This window comes from Octopus bimaculoides, chromosome 1 (genome assembly GCF_001194135.2).
Source record: "Octopus bimaculoides isolate UCB-OBI-ISO-001 chromosome 1, ASM119413v2, whole genome shotgun sequence".
Classification (NCBI taxonomy): domain Eukaryota; kingdom Metazoa; phylum Mollusca; class Cephalopoda; order Octopoda; family Octopodidae; genus Octopus; species Octopus bimaculoides.
This window is the reverse complement of record NC_068981.1, coordinates 150,746,308-150,757,363: the sequence shown is the minus strand read 5'-3', so window position 1 is coordinate 150,757,363 and position 11,056 is coordinate 150,746,308. Positions and strand designations below refer to the sequence as shown.

Sequence of the window (11,056 nt, the reverse complement as noted above, 5' to 3'; positions counted from 1 at the left end):
ACACACACACGTACTAATTTATTCCTCTGTACATTATCCGTTGTTATCTGTCTTATAATTTCTGCTGCTGTGCTATATTGCTTCTACTTGCTGGGGTGGGGGGGGGGAACTATTGTAAACATCATCATCATCATCACCTTCTTTATCTTAAACATTATCACCAGCATCACTGCCACCCCCACCACCACCTACACTACTATCCTGCTCTTCCTCAACTTTATCTTAATCATCAACTTCCTTAACATCACTGTCATCCTCGCCGTCCTCCTCCTTCTCCTCTTCCTTCTCATCATCATGATGAATGCCACTGCTGCTGCCACCACCACCACCACCATACTACCACCACCACCATATTACAATCACTGCCATTTCTTTGGAAAACACTGAGGATGATATCCACCACACCAACTTCAGGACAGATTCTAAAGTATTAGAGTTAAAAGAAGTTAATCCCATTCAAATCTATGCAGAACACCCGAGTATATTTGGCTTAAGCTTATCTATGTATGCTCTAACTCCTCGTGTTTGTTCTTAATCCTCTACTATTGTTTATTAATGATTGCCAATATTACAAGTGTTTTTCTTTTATTTCTTTCCTTGTTAAACAGACATTCACTGTTTCTAAACATATATAATTCTCTTCTTTCATTTCCATTTTCTTCTCTATGTATACTCTTTTACTTGTTTCAGTCATTTGACTGTGGCCATGCTGGAGCACCGCCTTTAATCGAGCAAATCAACCCCGGGACTTATTCTTTGTAAATCTAGTACTTATTCTATCGGTCTCTTTTGCCGAACCGCTAAGTGACGGGGACATAAACATACCAGCATCGGTTGTCAAGCAATGCTAGGGGAACAAACACAGACACACAAATACACACACACACATATATGTATATATATATACATATATACGACGGGTTTCTTTCAGTTTCCGTCTACCAAATCCACTCACAAGGCTTTGGTCGGCCCGAGGCTATAGTAGAAGGCACTTGCCCAAGATGCTACGCAGTGGGACTGAACCTGGAACCATGTGATTGGTAAGCAAGCTACTTACCACACAGCCTCTTTTATTTTTCACTTGTTTCATTCATTAGACTGTGGCCATGCTGGGGCACTGTCTTGAGTTTTAGTCAAACTAATCAATCCCAGTGCTCAGTTGCTTTTTTTTTAAAGACTGGTACTTATTCTGTCAGTCTCTTTTACTGAACAGCTAAGTTACAGAGACATAAACACATCAACACTGGTTGCTGAGCAGTGGTGCACGCACGCACGCACGCACGCACGCGCGCGCGCACGTATGTATGAGAGATTTAGAAATGTAGTACTTCTATTTTTGAAATCAGTGAATGTATTTCACTAGAATTATTATATGTTTACAAAAGCTTGACAGGCATCTCCAGCTAGCAAGCCATTGCTACTCCAGACTGAAGACGAGCAAAGACTCAGAAACATGTCTCTAGATGCGGGCTTAGCTGGGTGGAGGTGCTTGTCTCCCCCTTGTAAACATAAGGACAGGCTGGGCTCTGTAAGGCTTAATATGCCCAAGACATGTTCATCACTGCACCCTTTTTTTTCACATTTTAGGAATAACAATATAGTTAACGAAACTGACTCTAGTCCTAGAGTGGTACTTATTGATATCCCCTACCCTTTGGAAGAATGAAAGTGAAAGTGGACTCTAAAAGGATTTGAACTCAATACATAAAGGGTTGTAAATAAATTATATGTAGGCTACCATTACCTTTAACTAATAATAGTCCTTTCTACTAAAGGCATAGGGCCTGAAATTTTGGTAGGAAGGGACTAGTCGGTTACATCAATCCCAGTGTTTCACTGGTACTTAATTTATCGACCCCGAAAGGATGAAAGGCAGTCAAAAAGTTGACCTTACATAGAATTTTAACTCAGAACGTAAATTTCAATTTCTGCTGAGATCGACTTTGCCTTTCATCCTTTCTGGGTCGATAAATTAAGTACCAGTAAAACAGTGGGGTCGATGTAATAGACTATCTCCCTCCACCAAATTTTAATAATAAGAGCACAGAGAGAGCGCAAACTTCTGCCAAGGCAACACCAACGTCCTCTCAACAATTAGCCGGAAATGATTTTTAAAATGGGAATATCTGAAATAAAACTCAACTGATCTCACAAACAGGAATACTAAAAATGAACCCAACTGCTCTCAAAAATTAATAAAAAACAACGGAAAAATAATTCAGAATCCTTGTCCCAAAATCTAATCAGTTTGTGCCAATCACGAGGCCAAACATCCCTGAAAGTTTCATCTGAATCCATCCAATGGTTTTTGAGATATCTTGTCCACAGACAAACAAACAAACAAACAAACATGACTGAAAACAATATCTCCATCTTTGCTAAGGTGGAGGTAATAATAATAACTGTTTCTAATGTTGAGAAAAGCCAGCAGTTTTTAAGAAGTGGTTAGTTGATTACATTGATCATGCATTTGACTGGTACTCTATTTTATTGACCCCAGTGGGATGAAAGCCATAGTTGACTTGGTGGGAGTCCTGCCAGTTTGCTGCCTTTTTTTTTTTTCAAATTTTGGTGAAAGGCCAGTAATTTCAGAGAAAGGAGATAAGTCAATTACATTGACCCTAGTGTCCAACTGGAACTTAATTTATTAACCCTAAAAGGATCAAAGGTGAAGTTGGTCTCAGCAGGATTTGAATGCAGACCATGGAAAGCCATAACCAAATATTACAATTATGATGATGATAATGATGATGATAATAATAATGATGATGATAATGATAATTATGATGATCATAATAATAATAATTAAGATGATGATGATAGTAATGATGTTGATAATAATGATAACAATATGGTAAATAATAATGATAGTAATAGTAATAATAAGGATGATAATAATAATAATAAGGATGATGGTGATGATAACTTTTTGTATTGACACAAGGCCAGAAATTTGGGAGATGGGGTAGATTAATCACAGTAAATCCAGTGCTTGACTGGTACATAATGTATAAATTCCAGATGTCAAGTCAACTCCTGCAGGAATTGAACTCGGAAAGGAAAAGGACATAACTGACTATTATTAGGGATTTTGTCTGCCATTCTACCAATCCTGCCATCCATCAATTTACCCGCCTTCCTTCCAGGTTATGATGTTTCTTGTTCACACATGCTGCTAAATTTTTACTCTTTGATAGAACTCTTTGTTTCCTCACAGAAGACTGATCATCACCAAGGGAATTAGCATCAGAGTTTGCTTTAACTATATAAAATATTATCTTCCTCACACTCTTGTACCAAATGTCTAAATACTGTTTGATCGATCTGTTCAGTTTGAAATCATTCAAATAATGAACTTTATTTTATTTTGTTAATAAAATATTCACTTACACATAAATCAACAAAAGAATATGAATTAGTGCTTGCCTATTTACCAGTGTTTTAATTTCATTGTATATTATGTTATTATTATTGTTATTATTATCTTTGATGTTATTATTGTTGTTATTTTTGCTCTGGCAGTTTCTCTTAAATTTACTTTTTTGATTTATAGTTTCAATGGGAATTTGTGGTTGTTGTGGAAGTGTTGTTGCAGAGAAGGATGGTTCAGACAGGGAATAAATGTTGGGAGGATGTTTTGCATTTGGTTTATGAATTCAAGATAGATAGTAAATTGGCTGAGTCATTAGGTCATCGAATAAATTGCCTTGTGAGATTTGTTCCTGCTATCTGTACTCTGAGTTCAAATACTGTTACGGTCATCTTAGCTGTTCATGTTTTTTTTTTTTTGTGGGGAAGGATCTATTTGATAAAGTACTAGGACTGCACTGAGTTTGATTCTTTCTGTCTGTTTCTTTTTCTGGAAGAAATTACCTGTGATCAGACCTAGTGAGGAACAGTCTCTATTCAGTCTAAAAACTGTCCCAAGACATGCTATATGTGATGCTAGTACTCCTTTGACTATTAGGAGTTGAGGGCTCAAGATTTGGCAAGATATAATGGCTTGCTCTGAACTTCTGTAATTGTCTCACAAGAAAGAGGATATTTAAGGTCCCCTGTCCTGGCACTGATCCACCTTAATTAATTCTCTTCCTAATCAGGTTTATAATTCTTTTTGCTCCTTTCAATGACTTGTTCCATTTGTGTTACGTTACTGTAATTGCTTCTTTTTAGAAAATCTTCTTTGCCCTTGTAACAGCAGATGATAATACTGTTACATAAGTCATTGGTTATGACTTTTCCTTGCACTACCTTATAGACTGTGTAAGCTGTAAAATTTACATGCATGCATCAAATAAGCAAACATTTATCCTCAGTGTGTAAATAACCCTGCTGCTCTGCAGCCCTCTATGTAGTATGAACTCTCTCTGTCTCACTCTGTGAAAGGCTTTAGCACAGTTTTTGTTTACCAAATTCATTCACAAAGTATTGGTTGTGTCAGGACTATTGTAGAAGGCACGTGCCCTAAATGCCATTCAGTGGAACTGAACTTGAAACCATGTGGTTGCAAAATAAATTTGTTAATGACAGTAATGTCTATGCCTATCAACACAGTCATAGAAGTTTTATTTCACTTAGTTTGTCAACATAATATAAAGCTCTAAACATTAGTTTATTGAGCACTTTTGTAGACTCTTGCTTTTGAATGTATTTCTTTATATGTTTTGAAAGATTTTATATATATATATATATATATAAAAAGAATGAGATAAAGAGACCAATGGCATAAATAAATTTATATATTATGTAGAATGTCTTACAGCTGTTTCAGGGAAAATTCAATGTATCCCTTCATCGGAGACGGTAATAGTACAAGTTAAGGATTATTAAATCTGTATGAGGAGATTTGCAGTAAGAAATGAGAGCGATGCGGAGAAGAAAAAACAAAGAAGAAAAAGTACTATATATATATATATATGCACACACATGCACATATATATGCATGTATGTGTATTTGTGTATATGTTGGTCATCATCGTCGTTTCATTTCCGCTTTCCATGCTGGCATGGGTCGGATGGTTTGACTGAAAACTGGTAAGCTGGAGGGCTGCCAGGTTCTATTCTGATTTGGTAAGATTTCTACGGCTGGATGCCCTTCCTAACACCAACCACTCCAAGAGTGTAGTGGGTGCTTTTTACATGCCATGTATGTACATATGCACTCTGATGTGTTTGTATATCATTTCAACATATTTGCATCATGTGGAGAAAGAAATCCACAGGGGATGAATAACTAACAACAAAGCCAACTTGTTTGGAAATATATTTCTAATAGTAAAATTCCATTAATGTTTATGAGATTTGTTTCATGATTTGGCAGAATATTTCTATTGATTATTATTACTGGAGAGCCTGTTAACAAAGTGTACATCCTTTACCTGATTTATTCTGAAATTTCTGATTCTTGGAATATAACTCCTTACTTTTGTTTATTGCTTTGGATTGAGAATGTACCCAATAAAATGTATATGTCTGCTATCCAGAGATTTACAAAAGTGGAAAGCCTTGTCAAATTTTTGCTTATAATGCTGTTCAACTTGTGTATTATAACATTTTAACACATTGCAATTTATGGATAAATTGAAAAATTATTCTAAGTCAAAATATTTGTCTCTGATTTCTTTCTTTTTTTTTCTCTGATTTCTTTCTTTTTTTTTCTCTGTCTGTCCACAAATGCTTACACACACACACACATTTAAGCTCAAACATCTTTTATCTTATGACTGGATAATGTTTAACTGGTAAAGAAGAAATGTTTCTTATAATGAAATATTTAATATTCAGTGAAACAAAAAAGTAAGGGCGTGACCATCCTGAAAAAGTTGAAAAGTGCATGTATTCTTTGTATGTAACATTACCATAGTTAGGGTTTGTTTTGGAAAAAGTTTGGGTTCTTACTTACATGTGGAGTTCTCATTTTTCTCATGTGCTGTACTTTCTGCCTCATTGACAGATAAATAAATAATGCAGATGATGTCAATCACAAAACAAATTGGCTGAGTTGTTAGAATTGTGGATAGATTACTTTTCAGAGTGTGTCCTGTCTCTCTGTTCTATGCAGTGGATTGGCTGAACTGTAAGAATGTCACAACAGATATCTTGCAGTATCTATTCTAGCTTTCTGCATTCAGAGTTCTAATCCTTCCAGGCTTACCTTTAGTGGAATCCTCTCTATTGCAAGTATATGGGTCAGGCTTTTGGCTTGAAAATACCAACCTTCTTCTTTCCTATCAATTTTAGAGGCCCGTTAGGGGTTAATTGGGCACTACCTTTCCTCCTGACTGAAAGTCATTTATATTCAATCGAAGGGTGTGAAGCTGGCGCATGCCTCGACCTGTACGTGGAGCGCGGCAGCTCAAAAAAATAAAAAGTGTGGGCTAACTTCATGGTGGTCACACTTCTAATTTCAATGAATAAGCTGAAAGTTAATTCCAATTTGGTTTAGAATTTAACCTTGTTAGGTATCTATTCCAGATTTCCATTCTTTTGATAACAATCAGCAAGGACATCCCAAGCAATGATAGTATTTATCTCAAAATATTCATGGATGATCATTAAGAAGTCATTATTTGTCATCTGCATTTGACAACACACATGCACGCATGCACCACAAAGAAAATCCTATTCAATATGTTTCATAAACATATGTTTTGCCTCTTTAAGAAAATATCCCCACAGGTTGGCTTCATAAATGAATATTCATGAAGGAGGCTGATTTTGTTTACTGTAGGCTTACCAAAAGGAGGCATACAAGCCTGACCACTGTGGCTGCAAAGGAAATTCTGGTCTGGATTTGGCATTGCTGTTTCACAATTCTTCCTCAGTCCCTTTTTACTCTACCTGAGTTCTCAAAGGAGGAGACAGACTGGTTAATGATGTGTCTTTAGCCCTTGCAGTTGGAAGCTATGATAGACCACTGGTAATTCTCAGTGTGTCAGGCATCAAAGGATTTCTTCAGAAAAACCTTATAACTATTCTTTGATGCTTCTCTCCAATGATGGCCAATGAGAGTGTCAAATAACATAGTCTTGGGCAGGCAGTGAATTTCTATCCTGGAAACATGCCCTGTTCCATGCAGCTACATTGAAATGTGTATTTGAAAATCATGTGTGTTATATAAAGATATAATTAATCTTGCTCTGAAAATAAAATTTGTGAATAAATTATAAGATCTTTGGTAGTTGAGAGTGAGAAATCATTTGACATGTTTTGTCTTTGTCAAATGGTGTCAAGGTCACTCTCTTCACCTCTTGTTGTATATATGTGTCACACATATAATGTATCATTATATATATGTGATTACATATATATAACCACCAAGGTATTGTCAAGTGGTATAGGACAGGATAAGACAAACACACACACACACATGTGCACGCGCGCACGCACACACGCGTGCACACACACACACACACACACACACACACACACACACTCAAGATGGGTTTCCACACAGTTTCTGTCTCCCAAATTCTTGGATTCACTCACAAGGCATTAGTTGGCCCATGGCTACAACAGAAGTCACTTACCCAAGGTGCCACTTAGTGAGACTGAGCTTGAAACCATGTGGTTGCAAAGCAAGCTTCATAAACAGACAGCCATGCCTGTGCCTATATATCTATAATACATTAAAAGTCAGTTTAAATCTTGCTTGCTTGCCTTCAATGTTACCCAGCCGAACAGGTGCATAATGGGAAAATACTATAAATTAAGTTTACCCTAAAATGTTAATACAAATGGAATAAAACAAGTTTTGCTTAAATTGGACAAGTGGTTTGAGAGATATAGGAGGTTTTCAGGTATAAATACCCAAAACAATGCATAATGGAAATATATTCCGAAAATAATCTTAATCCTGAGAGGGAAGAAACTCGCCTTTCAATTAGACAGTGACTTGGCAACAAAATAATACAAGTTTTTTATAGTAAATGTTTCTATTTTCACATTTGTTAAACACAATATTTTAATTATTTGGAAATATTTTTGAGTGAAAGTGATTTAAAAGATGTAAGTTTGTACAGTATTTATATTTTAGCTTTCTTTAAACAAACAATATTTTAATGTTTTTTAAAATTATTTTCAAGTGAATACCATTACAAAAAGTATTTTGGCATATGTAAAAAATACTTTAAAGTGAAAATGACTTAAAGAATATGGTTAATATTTTGTAAAAGACCTGTTTCCCCAACCCCCTGTTACGTGGAAGCAGGGCATGCAAGTAATAGTAGCCAGATCTTTCCTTTTCTGGGGAAAGGAGCCGTTTATGAGTGATTTCGATGTCACATTTGTTGAAAGCATGCTAAATGACCTGGAAAAGAAAAAAGCCCCACAAAACAAAACTCCATTGTTGGGAAACTCAGAATTTCCCTGTGACACAATGGGTCACGGGTAGTCTAGTGTGTATATATATATATATATATATATATATATATAAAATATAATATATCAATGCATCAGTGAAAATAGTGATTTGTTATATTAGCATAAGGCTTCCACATTTTGTGCAAAGAGTATATAGATTATTGAACTAGTACAGATATATTTGACTTGAGATAGATTGAAAGGAGATTTGTTGACTTAAGATTAGAATTCAGAAAATTAAGTAACATAATTAAATATCATTCAATACCTTTGCTAATTATAATCATAATGATTTCTTTCTTAATAATCATAATCACTTCTACTTTAGGCACAAAGCCAGCTGTTTTGGCAGAAGAGTGTAGTCTATTAGATCAACTTCAGTACATGATTGATACTCTATTGAACCTGGAGGAATGAAAGGCTAAGTTGACCTTAGTGAGATTTGAACCCAGAACATAAGGGCCAGAAGAAATATTAGAACACATTTTGTCTGATACTTCAATGATTCTACCAATTTGCCAACCTTCAGTGGTTGACAGCTTGTAAGGGAGAGAATATCTTTTGTTTGACTTCTCTACAAGTGGTTGATGAGCACTTTGTCATATTAGAGGAAACATACAGCATTTGCTGGTGTATAAGATGCACTCTTGCATAAGACATACCCTTACTTTTTAGCAGAGAGAAAAAAAGTATATTTTGTGGAAAAACTAAATTTAATATGCTTAATCATGTTGTCAACCACTCCGAGAGTGTAGTGGGTGCTTTTTACATGCCACTGGCTCAGGAGCCAGAGGAGGCTGGTAACGACCACGATCGGTTGGTGCTTTTTATGTGCCACCAGCATGGGGATCACAACTGCAATTTCCATTTGATTTTGATGTACCTGACTCAATAGGTCTCCTCAAACACAGCATGTCTCCTTACGATTCAAGGTACTTTTGAGTGGGCTGGTTATGCGACACTGGTGTAGGTTACAGCTGTGAACTAACTTTATTTGCCAGGTCTTCTCAGTCACAGCATATCTCCAGAGGTCTCGGTCTTTTGTCATTGCCTCTGTGAGGCCTAACGTTCGAAGGTCATGCTTCACCACCTCATCCCATGTCTTCCTGGGTCTCCCTCCACCACGGGTTCCTTCTACTGTTTGGGAGTGACACTTCTTCACACAGCTCTCCTCATCCATCCATAGTACATGGCCATACCAATGCAGACGTCTATCTTGTCTAGCATTGTATCCGATGCTTCTTATGTCCACCATTTCTTGCAGGGCGCTTACACTCCGTCGTGTGTGCACACTGACATTACACATCTAGCGGATCATGCTAGCTTCATTTCTTTCAAGCCTACGCATGTCTTCAGCAGTCACGGCCCATGTTTCACTGCCTTGAAGCATGGTAGTTTGCACACATGCATTGTATAATCTACCCTTCACTCTGAGCGAGGGGCCTTTTGTCACCAGTAGGGGTAGAAGCTTTCTGTACTTTGCTCAGGCTATTCTTATTCTAGTGGTATCATTCTCTGAGCATCCACCCCCACTACAGACTTGGTCACCTAGGTAGCAGAAGCTATCAACTACTTCTAGTTTCTCCCCATGGCATGTGATGGAATCTGTTTTCTGAGCATCTGTGGAGCTTATTGCCCATCTTCCCAGTTAATCTTCCTTTGATGTTGCTACACACATATACACATGTATATACATGTGTGCATGTGTTTATATTTGTGTATATGTATGCATATATATGTACGTATGTATTCATATGTGTGTGTGTGTGTGTGTGTGTGTGTGTGTATATATATACATATACATACATATGCAGGCGCCCAAGGCTTAGTGGTTAGGGCACTCATGATCTTAAGATTGAGCTTTCGTTTCCTGGACTGGATGATGCATTCTGCTCTTGAGCAAAACGCTTCACTTCACATTGCTCCAGTTCACTCAGCTGGCAAAAATGTGTGATACTGCAATGGACTGGTGTCCCATCCAGTGGGGAATATATACATGACAGAATCTTGGAAACCAACCTTAGGATCCTATGACTCAGAAAGGACCTTTGATCCTTTTATATATATCTGCTTTGGTAGTATATATATGTATGTATAAATATATATATGAAGGTATATATACATAAGTACATATTTAGTTTCTTTATTTTTAACGTATATTTTCATCATTTCAAAAATTTATTACAGTTTAAATAAATATATTTGCCAGTTATTTCTATATCTAATTTCTATATTTTTGTTAAGTATTCAATATATTCACCATTCTCATGTTAGCTTTCTTTCCTAACAACTTCACCCTCCTCGAGTTTTCACTAATGCTTATTATCCAGCCTTTTATGTAACACCTTTTTTTTTTTAATCCATATACTCCGCTATTAAACTGAATGAATGTCTGTATCCCAGCCTCAAATTAATCTCTCCAGCATTTCTTTCGTTTGTTTTGAAAAGACAGCAGCATATAAAAACAATCAGCTCTTGTTTAAATGTTACCATGGGAAGCCTATTATGCTAAATAGAAGATATAAATGCAGTGGAAATTCATAGCCAGAAAATACATTTTCAGAATGAAAACAGGAAAAATGAAGAAGCAGACTAACCACTTTAAAAAAATCTAAAATTTGTTTAAATTATTTTAATGTGATAAGTTTACTCTTTTGCTATATATATATATATATATATATATATATATATATAC

At 36.1% G+C, this 11,056-nt stretch overlaps 1 protein-coding gene across 12 annotated transcripts in view; it reads left to right on the top strand.

The window, feature by feature from the left end:
* The window catches only part of LOC106879466 (uncharacterized), a 268,985-nt gene that overhangs the window by 106,014 nt on the left and 151,915 nt on the right, over nt 1-11,056 (top strand). The gene's annotated exons all lie outside the window — the stretch shown is intronic.